At 33.7% G+C, this 13,157-nt stretch overlaps 1 long non-coding RNA gene across 1 annotated transcript; it reads right to left on the bottom strand.

Moving 5' to 3' along the window:
* Nucleotides 1–1,450: 1,450 nt before the first annotated feature.
* LOC107968075 (uncharacterized) lies at nucleotides 1,451–12,770 on the bottom strand. Its single transcript, XR_001708957.4, has 3 exons — nucleotides 12,613–12,770; nucleotides 8,950–9,106; nucleotides 1,451–2,705 (listed from the first exon to the last, which is right to left on the bottom strand). It is a non-coding gene; the product is annotated as an uncharacterized LOC107968075 (long non-coding RNA).
* Nucleotides 12,771–13,157: the final 387 nt, after the last annotated feature.

Genomic DNA, 13,157 nt, shown 5'->3' with positions numbered 1-13,157 from the left:
CTAATTACATCTGCAAAACCCTATTTCCAAATAAGGTAACATTCTGAGATTCTAGATGCATGTGGATTTTGGGAGGATATTGTTCAACCGACTAAAGCCCTGGTAAGAATATTGCCTCCTTCAAAATTCAAGAATATTATATGAAATGCCCTAGGAAAACATTCAATAATCTTTTGCAAAAATGTTATAAAAGAGTATGCTTTGGTTGTTTCAATAAAATGAATTTGTTGTAGTGGTTTTCACTGTGGCCACTATTGAGTTATTTAATTATTTTTCCAGGAATAATTCATTTGCATTCTCACACATATTCAACTAAGTCAAAAATAAAATTTGGAAAGAAGAGTGTCAATGGATCAATGCCAACACATTAAATTATTGACTTGTTTAGTTTTTTGACCGAAGAGTTTAATTTTCTCAGCAACTTGAGCCAATTTATCTCTGCTTATAGCCATGGCCTCACGCTCTGCTGTAGAAAAGCATTTCTCACTAGTTCCACAGGAAATTAATAGACACGCTGTGAATAATGGGTTCGTTAATTAAATATAGTCAGAGAAAAACTGCGTTCAACAAAGCAGGTTCATTCCTGTCAAACTTCAAATAGCTTTAAATTTGCTAACCTGTATTATGACACACCGAGGGTGGAATCAGTTATGCAGTGTTTTATAAGTTTACTTGAAACAAAACTCCTGTTGGATGGAATATCACATACAACTGTGAAAAATTATGTGCCTATGCCATCCCTTAGGTAAGAGACGATTATGTCATTACTGTGGCAAATCCACCTCCAAATTTGTGATCCAAGTTTAGTAAACGGTCTCCCCTCTTGTTTCTAAATGTAAAGCTGCACTTTCCTCCCAGTTTATGGTAATTGGATATCCATCCACAGCTGAAGTTTTGATCTTGATAAACTAATAACACCAAGTGATTTAAAGGGGAGTCCTGCCTTGCATTTGTCAATTCTTTTTAAGCAATGTCACACCTTAAACCAAAAACTGTGCAGCTTCTGAGTGCATGATTACAGACCTTTTGAACACATATTTCTTAATATTGTCATCTTGACCATATTCCAGGACAGCAATTAATTTTACTCTAGTTCCCTCAGCCCAGTTGCTCTCCGGGTCTGTCACCACATGCTGGATCTCCCCATGGATCTTGTTACCATATCATGTTATTTCATCTCAGCTTTTAAAATTCAAATATGCACCTCTTTTCCTCATTTCATATCCTTCTAGAAATTTCACCATGTCACTTTCATCTCATTTTTTCTTTATACGTTCTATTAAATCTAGGTTCTTTTTTCGCCACCACGTCCCACCCCAACTATTCAAAAATATTTGTTTAAAAAAATCAATTGAGTTAAAAAATAAAATGATGGACAGTTTTAGGTTTTTCACCAAATCAGTTATTTATTTTCTTCAGTAAGAACAATTATAACATGTCAGGTGCTCCTCTAGGAGCCAGGAATACAGTGATAAAAGAGAAAAATGTCATTGCACTTACAGTTCTTACATTTTGGTAGAGGAGAAAGACAATAATCAAGATAAATATAGTATAACAATCAGTGCAAAATTATAAGGAGAACAAATCACATCAGGAGAGGGCATATAGAATATCTGGAAAATACACTGAAGTTTTAGGTAGAGTGGGAAGGCAATACTTTCCAGGGAAGTCTTTTCATATGGAAGGTGACTTTGCAGAAGAACAGAGCAAAATAAGGGAGGCTGTTGTGCTTACATAGATGAAAGTGATTGAAAAGAAAAGGAACAAGTGTGTGGAGAAATGAGCCTTGTAAATAATGCCCAGTAAGTTTCCCATCACGTTTAAGCATAATGATGATAGAAAGAATACACTCAAAATTTTCAGAAAAATAAATGGTTTACTTATGAAGGAAAAGTAAAAGAAAAATCATAACAGATAATACAACATTTAAAATTTTTGCTGAATGTTCCTTGTTTATTTTAGTTGTTTCTGTTCATTGCGCTTTCTTTGTGTATTTTTTCCACCTAGTCCATCTCTCTTATGGTGTTGGTGTTTTTAAACAGCCTTGAGACCCTTATAAACTATTTTCCCTGAATTTACGAGCTGACTTTGTGGGCAGTATACTAGGGAAGTGTTTGTTGATGGTTGACTGCATCTTTGGATGAGTAAGGAGAAGTAAATAGAAGGGTTTGATCCCGTTACCTTCATTCCAATGCCAAATACGGAAGACTTAATTATGGTTACTGTGCCCATCATTTAAAAAAATCGGTAAATCATTTTGAAATGTTTTCCCTTATTTTAGCCTAAAGACAAATGATGCAAATCTCAGGGTGTGTGTGTGTGTGTGTGTGTGTGTGTATGTGTGTGTGTGTGTTTGCATGCATGTCAGGGAGAGGAAGATGAAGGAGGATTTTGCAGTCATCGCACAGTCAGATTTGTAAGTCCATAATTTTTTCTTTGGACATTTCTGAAGAATTTCCTGGGAAGAATCACTTGTATAATTTCTCCATGTTTTCTGAAATGTGGCTATCTCCCTTCTGTTCTGTCTCTTTATATATTTATATCATCTTTACTTGCTCCTAAAATTTTGTCAAAATCTTTAGACCACAGACCACTTCCAAATCAATTGTTTCCAAGAGGATTGAAATCCAATCTCCTTCTTGTATTTCTGCTGTCAATTATATGAATTTTCAGAGGATGATTGCTCTGAACATTTTCTGTTCACCCTGTTGGTGAAGAAGGAATCCCTCATTATAAATAGTACAAGGCGGTTGAACACAGGACACTTGACAATGAACAGATGCAGTTAGCAGCAGATCATTAGTCACGTTTACTCACAGCCCAAGAAAGGAGAATGCCACATGCAGTGCAAGGCTACACTCAGGAGCAGAGTGAAACAGGAGGGATGTGAGAGGCAGGCTTTGTATTAATAGGAAGGTGGGGTGCAACCTGGTTCTCATGAGGGTTGTGACTGACTGGGTTGAATCGGATCTTGTGCAGGCGGGAAGGTTGAGGACCAAGCTGGGTGCAGGTGGTTCAGCTGAAAATGGACCTAGCTGGATGGGGAGGCTTTGCTGGTGAGTGGGAGGGCATGTTTGATAAGAGAAAAGGTTGTAGCACTAAGAATTCGGAGTTCTCAGAGGTTCAGAGGTCAAAGGCAGCACACGGAATGTTGGGTCTTACAATGCAGAGATAATCTATTTACTATTTGGATAGAAACTTATCTTTTTTTCAATTTGTACAGACTCATAGAAGAGTTTGTAGTATTTGATAATGTTGTAGTATTTTATCATTTTTACTTTATTTGCTTATGAATATAGCTGCCTGTTCTTTCTCTCTGTTTATTCCTGTAGATTTTCTTCAAAATTATCTACTCATGTTCTATTGTGACAAGGTACCCCTGTGTCTAAACCTAAACATCTTCATTTCATCTTCTCTATCTTCTGAATGCCCTCTCTCCTTCCAAATATTTTCTGAATAGTTTTGAACTTCAAATATTTGATGTTGTTCTTTTCACGCTACTCATTCTTTTGAGTGATTGCTCTCTTTCTTTCTTGTATCAATTAACAACCAAGGCCGATAATTCTTCAAACTCGATCTTGATTATTCCCAAAGTTATGCTCACTTTATTTTAAACATTTATAATTTCCTTTCTCACAGCCTACTCAAAAGAAACATGTGTGAAACTTAAATTATCATTTTTTAAAACAGTATTGGTGTGAGGAGTCCAACTCCTGGTTAAAAACCTACTTACTATTTTCCAGGTGTGACCACAAATGATTACAAAAGGTTTATGTGACAGGCCTCGAAGTGGAAGCTGCCCTTTCCACAGCAGGCTTGACGCCCAGCCAGAGGATGGCAGTGTCCAAGGGGAATGGCAGAAAAGGACTCAGGCCAGACTGCTCCGGTCCATCAAGTTCTTCTGCCATTTGCATTCCAAGCCCAGGCACCTTCATTCCTAGGTGTCTTTCTCTGAGGCTTTAGGTGGAGGCCTTCTTCAAGCATCTCTGCTAAGCCTCCTTACTGGAGGAAAGACAGGGAAAACATGAAGACAATTTCCACACTTTTCTAGTACTTTTCCACTCCTAACTCTCTCCTGCATCATCATTCCAAGGTCCATACAACTGCAGGAGCCTTTCAGGTTCCCTCCACTGAGGGGACCTCCGTATCCATGCTGACACTTCGCTGAGGCACAACTCTATGAGGTAAAATAAAACAGGTTTTTATCAGTGTTTTCTCCAGTTTTAGCTTCTTCCACTACAGAAAATGATTAAAGGCTTAATTTTTTTGTGTTTGGCTTGTTGCTTTTATAGGCTGTGCTGATATTTGCCAGCTCAGCTCTCTCCCACCTCAGCTGGGCTCCTGACAGTCGCCTAAACTCTTTACTGCATTTTTTGCAGCATCATATATTTTCACCCTAGTTAATATACCAAGAGATATATTTGACTTGCCCCAAATGTTTACTACCCACTAACAGTAGTTCAAATTCTGTCCACTTGGCTTCCTAAATATTGTAATTCTATACTGAATTCAACCTTTCCTTTTGAGCACTTCTAATATCACCTAAATCCAGTCTTCATTCTTTAATTCCTGGCCTCCAGAAAAGAAATCATAAATGTACTCAGAGTTATCTACAAAGCTATCTATACTGTAGACATGGTGACAAATTCAAAACACAGAACCTGACATATATCTTCTCACCCTGCCAAATCACTGCAGTTGGATGAAATCTTAGCTTATCATTATGGTTTGGACATTTTTACTTTTTCTGCCTCATAACTCACTGGCCTTTTCTATTTACATTATTTTCCAAAAGGACTGAAATTCTTCCATAGCCAAAATGTATTTTAATTTTTAAAATCATTTATTTACTTATTTAATTTTACTTCTGTGGTTATACTCATGCTATCACCATTGCTTAAAATAATTTACTGCCTCTTTTTAAAAAAAAATAAAAAATATTTTGTGGGTACATACTAGGTATATATATTCATGGGGTACATGAGATATTTTGATACAAGCATGCAATTTGTAATAATCACATCAGGGTAAATGGGGTAACCATCACTGCAAGCATTTATCATTTATCATTTCTTTCTGTTCTCAAATATTCCAATTATATACTCAGTTATTTTAAACTATACATTAAATTATTGTTGACTATAGTCACCCTGTTGTGCTATCAAATTCTAGATCTTATTCCTTCTAATTAATTGCCTCTTTACCATAAATAAATAATCTCATTTATCAAATCCAGAAAGGAAAGTTCTGTTTGTGTGTGTGTGTGTGCACGCATGTGTGTGTATAAAACAAACCAGCATTAATCACCAGCAGGAGATTCTTAGTGCAAGGAAAAACATACTGGCAGAAGGATCAGCAAAATTACAGGAGGGACCCACTCAGCACAGGAAAGAGTTGAGAGATGGGAGTGAATGTCAGAAGCTACCAGATGGTGGAAGGAGTAAGGAACAGATTTTTCCTTTAAGCCTCTGGGGGTAGTAGAACCCTGAAAACACCTTGATTTCCGCCCAGGGAAACTGATTTCAAAGTTTTGGCCTCTAATACTGTGAGATAATAAATTTCTGTTATTTTAAGTCACTAAGTTTATGGTAACTTACTACAGCAGCTATAGGAAAATAATGTAGATTTATTGGCCAAATTCAGCCAATTGCCTGTTTTTGTACAGCCCAAAATTTTGAGTGTTTCAAATATTTTTAAATGGATGAAAAAAATCAAATAGAGAATAATATTATCTGACTCGTGAAAATTGCATGAAATTCAAATTCAATCGTCCTCAAAGTTTTGTTGGAATATACCCAGGCTCCCCTTTACGTCGTCTGTAGCAGCTTTCATGCTAAATAGTAGAGCTTTGCAGTTGTTGCAGAGAAGAGTGTGTCCTGCAAGGCTGAAAATATATGTTATCTGATCTTTCACAGAAATGACTTGCTGTCCCTTGTACTGGATTATTTTATAATTACTACTTTCTATGTTTATCCTTTTCATTGAATTGTGAATTACTTGAGGACCAACATTTTACACACAGTCCAAGTTAAACAAATATTTAAAGACTCAGTAAACTTTTTCTTGACTCTGAACAATAAAAGAATTGCATTCTAATGTCAAATACCAAAGTATCTAAGAATTACTTACAGTTTTCTTAATTTCAAGGCTTTTATATTTTTACCATATTCTAAATGATGGTGGGAATTTAGAATGATGAAATTACTTGGACTAAAACATCTAATATCATCCTGTAAGGAATCAAGATGCCTTGCAATAGATGAATTTTGAGATTATTAAAAATGTCATAATGTTGGTAATGACAAAATAAATAGAAACAAAAGAGTAAATGTGAGAAAAATTTAAAAGGTGTCATCAATAAGAAAAGTTGCATAGCTTCCTATAAGATGTTTATTAAGATAACAAATAAATTATGTTTAAGGACCAAAAGTTTTAATAAAACACTGATTTTCAATTTGAACTGAGGATACTTGAGACTTAAATATTTAGATTTTTAAATACGGTAGCGACACACTAATTAAAGATGAAAGATCATAAAATATTAACCAACATACAATGTTATGGTTTAAGATATTATTGAAGAGTTCACAATTTTATATCATTCTGTAATTCATGCTTTATTGCTAATTGACTTTTCCTAAATGACAAACTTGTAATTGATAGTTACTGAAACACATATTCTCAAAGGTCGTGAAACCCCAGAGAACCCTGAGTGAGAAAACTTTCTCATAAGATATAGTTATATCTGAAGTCAGCATAAAACCAAGCTTTGTACTTTATCAACTTATGAAGTTTAAAGGTTATGCTAATACAAAATGGATATTCATTTTTATAAAAGAGTTCAAAAGAAAAAAAAGTCAAACACTGCTCAATAGAAAGAAATGAAGAGGAACTGGAAAACGTTAAATTAACATCATCTTACTAGCCTCTAAGTTTAAAATTGACAATAGACTATTGAGCATAGAGAACTATAAAATAATTTTGTTGTTCATTTGCTCATATGGTGAAGTGGCTTTTGCACAATTCCACAGGGGAATATGTATTGAACTCTCTCAATTCATTTCATATTTATTACCTCTTCTTTTACAAGAATACAAAGTATTCTTTTGTTACTGGAAACATGAATTATATTTGCGCTTGCAAAGAGGAGGAGGAATTTTCTGCCCTTAATTAAGAATCACACATTTTTTAGGCACAAATCCATGTATTCAATACCAATGGTAAATTAGCTTTGGAAAGCTGTAACTTAGAGGCTAGAAAAGGCATCAATGGTGGCCCATTCATTTTTCTACTTATTTTTTATTTTCTCTCCTCTCTTTATCCTATCATATTTTCTTAACTCACAGTTAATTTATACAAACTAAATGTTTATTTCCCAAAAAACATGTGTACCATAATTGCCATGTTACTAAGTCTCAATGATACTTTTTTAGATGACAGTAAGGCCACAGTTTATTGTGGGAAACAGGCACATATTAAATATTTAGAATAGAATATAGTTTTATATTAAAAAATATAAAGAGCAGTAGGTTTAATTATCTATCGAATTGTGCAGTACAATTGTTCACTCTTACTGAAATGAGACGAACTTATTTCAATCTTAGTGAAAACATTTTTAGCTTTGTGGTCAAGAAAAAGATATATGAAATCTATCTTCAGATTCTGCACTGAATTCTCGATCTATTTTACAAACTTAATGTACTAGTACCTGCCTCATAGCATTATTATAAGAATTAAAATCAAATAAGCACTTTGTTCACTGTCACAAAAATTTGAGATTTTATTTACATGAAAAATAGTTGTCGCCAAAATTGTTATATTTTGTCTTTATTTTTGAAGGGAGTAGAAAACTATCAACATTTTTTCTGCTGATTATGTTGTGCTTCAAGAAAAATCAAGTGACTAAATTTAGACTGTTAGCCCATCTAAACTATTTTGTCATTTTTAGTAATAATTGGTTAATAATGAATGCTGTTGAGGATGAAAATACAATTTCAACTTAATATTCCTGACTTCTCAGGGAGGATAATTATTTTATAAAAATAAAGTTCACATTTAAACATTAAAAATCAATTATTTCACAAATCTGTGCCCTTTCTTACAAATACTGAGAGACAAAGGTCAGAGGCAAAGTTTATAACTTTCACACTACAAAAATAAAAATAAAATAGAAATAGTCTGCTTTTGGCTGTGGAGAGCCATTCAGAATCTAATTCCTGAGCTTCTGTTACATAGTTGTCGACTAAAATTGATGTAGGTATATCATTGATTACATATATACTAATTTATAGGTATATACAGATATATATTGTGTGTGCATATATGTGTGTGTGTATATATGTGTGTGTTTGTGTGTGTGTGTGCGTGTGTGTGTATATATATATATACGCACACACACACAGAGCAGCATTAGCAGATCAAGTTATATTGTGTTTATTTCAGGTCCCTTAATACAATGTAGCATATTTTTAAATGTTCTCAATGAGGAAGTATAGGATAATAAATAGATGATACATTTAATTTAGCCACAGACACACCTAATTTCAAACTCTTATGAGCTTCTTAAATATTGTATAATTTTGGGCACATTATTTGATTTACTTGACCTTTGTTCCCTCATCTATAAAATGGAGACAATAAAGTCTAATACAAAATGTTTGTATAAGCCTTAAATGAAATAGAATGGAAAAGTGGCTGATCCAAAATAAGAACTCAAAAACTTATGATTTTTGTATCAAATATATGATTAGTAAGTGACAGGAATTGCTCAAACCTGAAATCTGTTGTATATGTTAAGAGGAAAGCACCAACTTTAGTGAGGAGAGCCAAAAATGAAATCGTGTTATTAAATGCAGGAAAATTGACATGTCAGCACAGCATTGTTAAAGGAGAGTGAAATGACAAGACAGGTTAATCATGTTATCTTTTTTTATCATGTTTATACATTACCTTCTTTTTATCATAAAAGAATTAAATTGAGGGAAGCTAAGAATGTAGCAACCCTCTTTGGGAGCAGACATGAAGATCTTGTTCAGAGAGCATTGCTCAGACGTCACTCTGGTTGTTCTGGAAATGGGACCCAACCACCTCATGGTGTATTATGACACTATAATAAGAAAAAATATATAGAAATAAGCTAATTAATGATTAGCATCAACACAGATATAATTAGCTCCACAATGATGGAATTTCTGAGGGAAAATAAAACACAAAGTGAATTGATCTCCAGACAAAGAATGGGGCTATTAAAGGGCTGACTGAATTAAGTGTGAAAGGAGTGGCCTAAACTCTGAGGATTCCAATTCTGTGGCTTCTCCTAGTAAATTTTATTTAATATTTTTAGGTAATAAATAGTTTCTATATCTCTGTTTTCTGGCAGGTTCTAAATCTTACCATAAATTTTTAGAGGGAAAAAATGTTTAGGGAAGAATTGAAGCACATTATTCTGAGTCCTTATTTTTAAAAAGTGCCCAGAAAAGAAAACAATTGTAAATATGCTGATTTGGTGGCTACCCCTACCGTTAATAAAACCCAGAGCATCAGGCCTAATAACAATAGCATCAGCACCACCTCCTTGATATAAGAATTATCTGTGAATTAACAAATCTAATCCTTATTGTAGGATAAAGAAACTGAGATTTTTAAAAGATTAAATAATTTGCTTCAGTCGCATACAGTAAATAATGAATGGGTCTACATCACAGGTACAAGCTTTGGAACATATTGGCTGTATCTCTTTGTGAAAAAGCACTTTAGTTCAAAATATACAGAACCTTGCAAGAATTTCCTAATAAAATAACATTTTAATTTTTACAGTAAAACCTATGAAGTCTCTTAATGTATCAATCATAAAACAGAGATCTAAAAATGTTTCAGACTTCCAGAGATTTAAAAAATATATATTTTTTCCAACTCATATGTGTTTTAATATATGAATTCTAAAAGCCATTTTCGGCAATGCACTGGATTAACCATTTGAAATGCAATTCTCATTATCTCCCCAAATATTTTTTTTTCTTTAATCTATTTTAATATAAAGATTAGGCTTTTAAAATTCCTTCAGGAAGACATCTAATTGCTTGTCATCTTCTTGTTCTACAATTAACACCATTTTCCACTGAAGTGAACCATACCTGCAAGCAATGAATATCATCAGGGGATTTTGATAATTAACCTACAATTGTAGTTATTAAAAAGACTTTAGCAATTGTCCCTTTGAAGTATTTGCTACATGATTATGATTTATTTACTTAAAAAATGTCCCAATTTTAGCAGCTCAAGATATAACAGATCTTATAAAAGCTATATTGACAGCTTTCTCATATCATCTTGTATCATTTTAAGAAAGGCAGGCTGGAATACAAGTAATGCTTATGGTGCAGAGGAGTTTCTCTACAGGAGTAGCTATTATTAATGCACTTTAGCCAAAGACCACCAAGAACACAGCTGTAGTTTAAAAAAATGGATTTATTACTCTTTGAAGTGAGTATGACTGCTTACTATAGGGAATTGTTGGGTGTCACAATAAGATGGTTAAAAAATAAATAATCTTTTATAGGATTTGGACTTCGTTTGGGTGATTTGGCAGAAGGTCCAAGGAAGCAAAGTTTTCTGCTAGTTTGAATATATTTTATGTATTTCAAAATAAGAATTTCACATTGATTTTAATACGCTGGTTGACGTGAAAGGAAAGCAGGGGCAATTTTATGATTGGTTAAAAAAGAAGTAGCTGTCACTAGTTTAGCAAAAGAATGGAAATACTGTTATTTTGTGGGCTGAGGAGCAACCTAGATTTTGTTCTGCTTAGACAAACTCATGAAGTAGCCTTGCTTTGTCTCATTTTATCATGGATTTAGGATTGGTCTGAGGTTGAAATTTTGTGGAATTGTTACATAAGAGAACAACATGGCCTACAGTGAGTGCTGGGTCACCTTCTGAATGTCAAGAAATGCTCTTTGTTTTCTTAGTCACTGTACATACCACAAGGATAATGATTAAGAGAAATGTCTACAAGATAATGTTAAAAAGTTAAAATATTAATCTTCAATTATTCATTTTCTTAGATCAGTATTTCTATCCTAATTCTTTAAATGAATTGAGAATGCTTTTCAAAAACAGTACTTGATATAAATTAATAAAAGAAAAATATAATTTAAATTAGATTTTTCTGGCAGCAGAGACAGAAATCAAAGTAAATTCAATTATATATTTTCGTGATGTAAAAGAAAGAAACAACATCGTGCTGGTTATCTTTTGTTTTTCTCTTCAGAGCTATTCCTTATCCTTGTTCATCCCTCTCCTTGTCCCCAGGATGCTGGCTGGATTGTTGCTCTCTGTCTTCCAGGTAATAGCTGCCAATAGGCATCCCCAGAGGGAGATCAGTAGGAGGGAATAGAGTGAGGTCAAGGTAAATGTTAGCCATCATTTTTTTCATGTCCTGGATGTGTCCCTGGACCAAAATAAACAGCTCCTGGCTGGCTGCCTCCCCATGCAGCTCTTTTTCTGGATTCCCATCTCTTCTTCAACCCTTGTCCCCTTTTGGCCTGCACTGTAAAGACAGCTATTTTTACCAACCAGAAGGCATTGCACTATTTATTGTGGTTTCACTACACTTTGCTTGTTCCTGTGTATCTATTTCACTCATTAAACTCTTTGCAAAGTATCCCTTTTTACATTGCTAGCAGTTTTTTGCTATAGGGCAGAGTGAAACACATATATTATTTATAATATCTTTTGAAATAAAAATATCACATTGATTTTGATGCATTGGTTGATGTAAATATATTTCCCTATAAGACTTTTACTAATATTTTCAATAAGCAATGTGGAGGATTCCATATAGCTGCCAAATTGATATTTTGAAATAATCCATTGTTTAAAATGCCTATTGTTTATATTGTATGCTAATGCTGATAACTAGATAGTCTATGTTTTCACTTCGATCTGGAACAATGATGTTTAATATTTCTCAAATAATCACATTTTACTTATTTATCATGAACAAGTCACACATCATGACTTGCCTGGGAGGATCCTGGCTTATACTCAAAGTCCCTTTTACCTCCAGTTTAATATATATTAAATGCTTTTATTTTAAAAATGTTTTATTTATATTTTCATTAACACAAGCTGGAGGATTTGCTATACCTCCCAATTGGACTTTGAGTCTCTGATGAAGTGTCATGTATTAGTGGATGCATGTGAAACGAAAAGATTTACCACCATAATGCATCACTAAATCTGAAGCAAAGGAGATCAAACCTGTCTTTCTTTTATCGACCTCCCCAAGAAGCTAACATCTTCCCCAGAAGCTATCATAGCTAACATCTCATTTGCATGTGTATACTGCAGGGTGCTTACTGATAAAACATGAGTCTGCAGGGAAAGCTAGCTACTCCGGGTTGTTGCCAGGGGTCATAGAAGTAGGATGCTGCTTTCTCTGTCAGGAATCTGGTTTTAATTTTATAAAAAACAAGGCATGGCAAGAAAGAGGATCAAAACGAAAAAACCCAGAAGAAATGAGTAAGATAGCAATTCATTCCCACAACTAATACATATATTCAATTTTTCAGAAACAAAGTTTATAATTACTTTGATAAGACTGTTCCTTACCTTGTGAGAAGGAACGAGGTGCCCAGTTTCCAGTCAGTGAGGTCACTGAAAATGCAGGAAGATTATAGGCTAGGGGAAAGCAAATTTGTGCAGGAAATCTTAGTGGAACAGCATTATGTGGAGTACATAAAGTATATGCAAAGGTTTAAAAGAGTGGATTAGTATTTTATTGCATAATGTAAACCTAAATCTTTTTATATAATTTATTATTTCTTTGTATCTTTTTAGACAATAATCACATTTATCAGCAAAAAGCCCACAGAGTTTAACTAAAGGAAATAATAAATTTAACATAACATTTAACTACTGACTTTAATTTACTTTGGACATTTTTCATGAATTTGTAACTAGAAACAAAATCTTTGAGAAAGTTATTCATGTTAGGGGTTGTACCAATAATTCTGACAAGATGAAAACCAAATAACACCAGACTAATTAAGAAATGCCATCATTTACTTCAAAAGTAAAAAATGTATTTAAAGAAAATGTGCCCAAAAGTGATGCTTTCACAAGGTACAATTATAGAAAGTACATTTCTATTTCTG

The sequence above is a fragment of the Pan troglodytes genome, chromosome 14, assembly GCF_028858775.2.
Source record: "Pan troglodytes isolate AG18354 chromosome 14, NHGRI_mPanTro3-v2.0_pri, whole genome shotgun sequence".
NCBI classification, from domain to species: domain Eukaryota; kingdom Metazoa; phylum Chordata; class Mammalia; order Primates; family Hominidae; genus Pan; species Pan troglodytes.
This window is presented reverse-complemented; position numbering and strand designations above follow the sequence as displayed.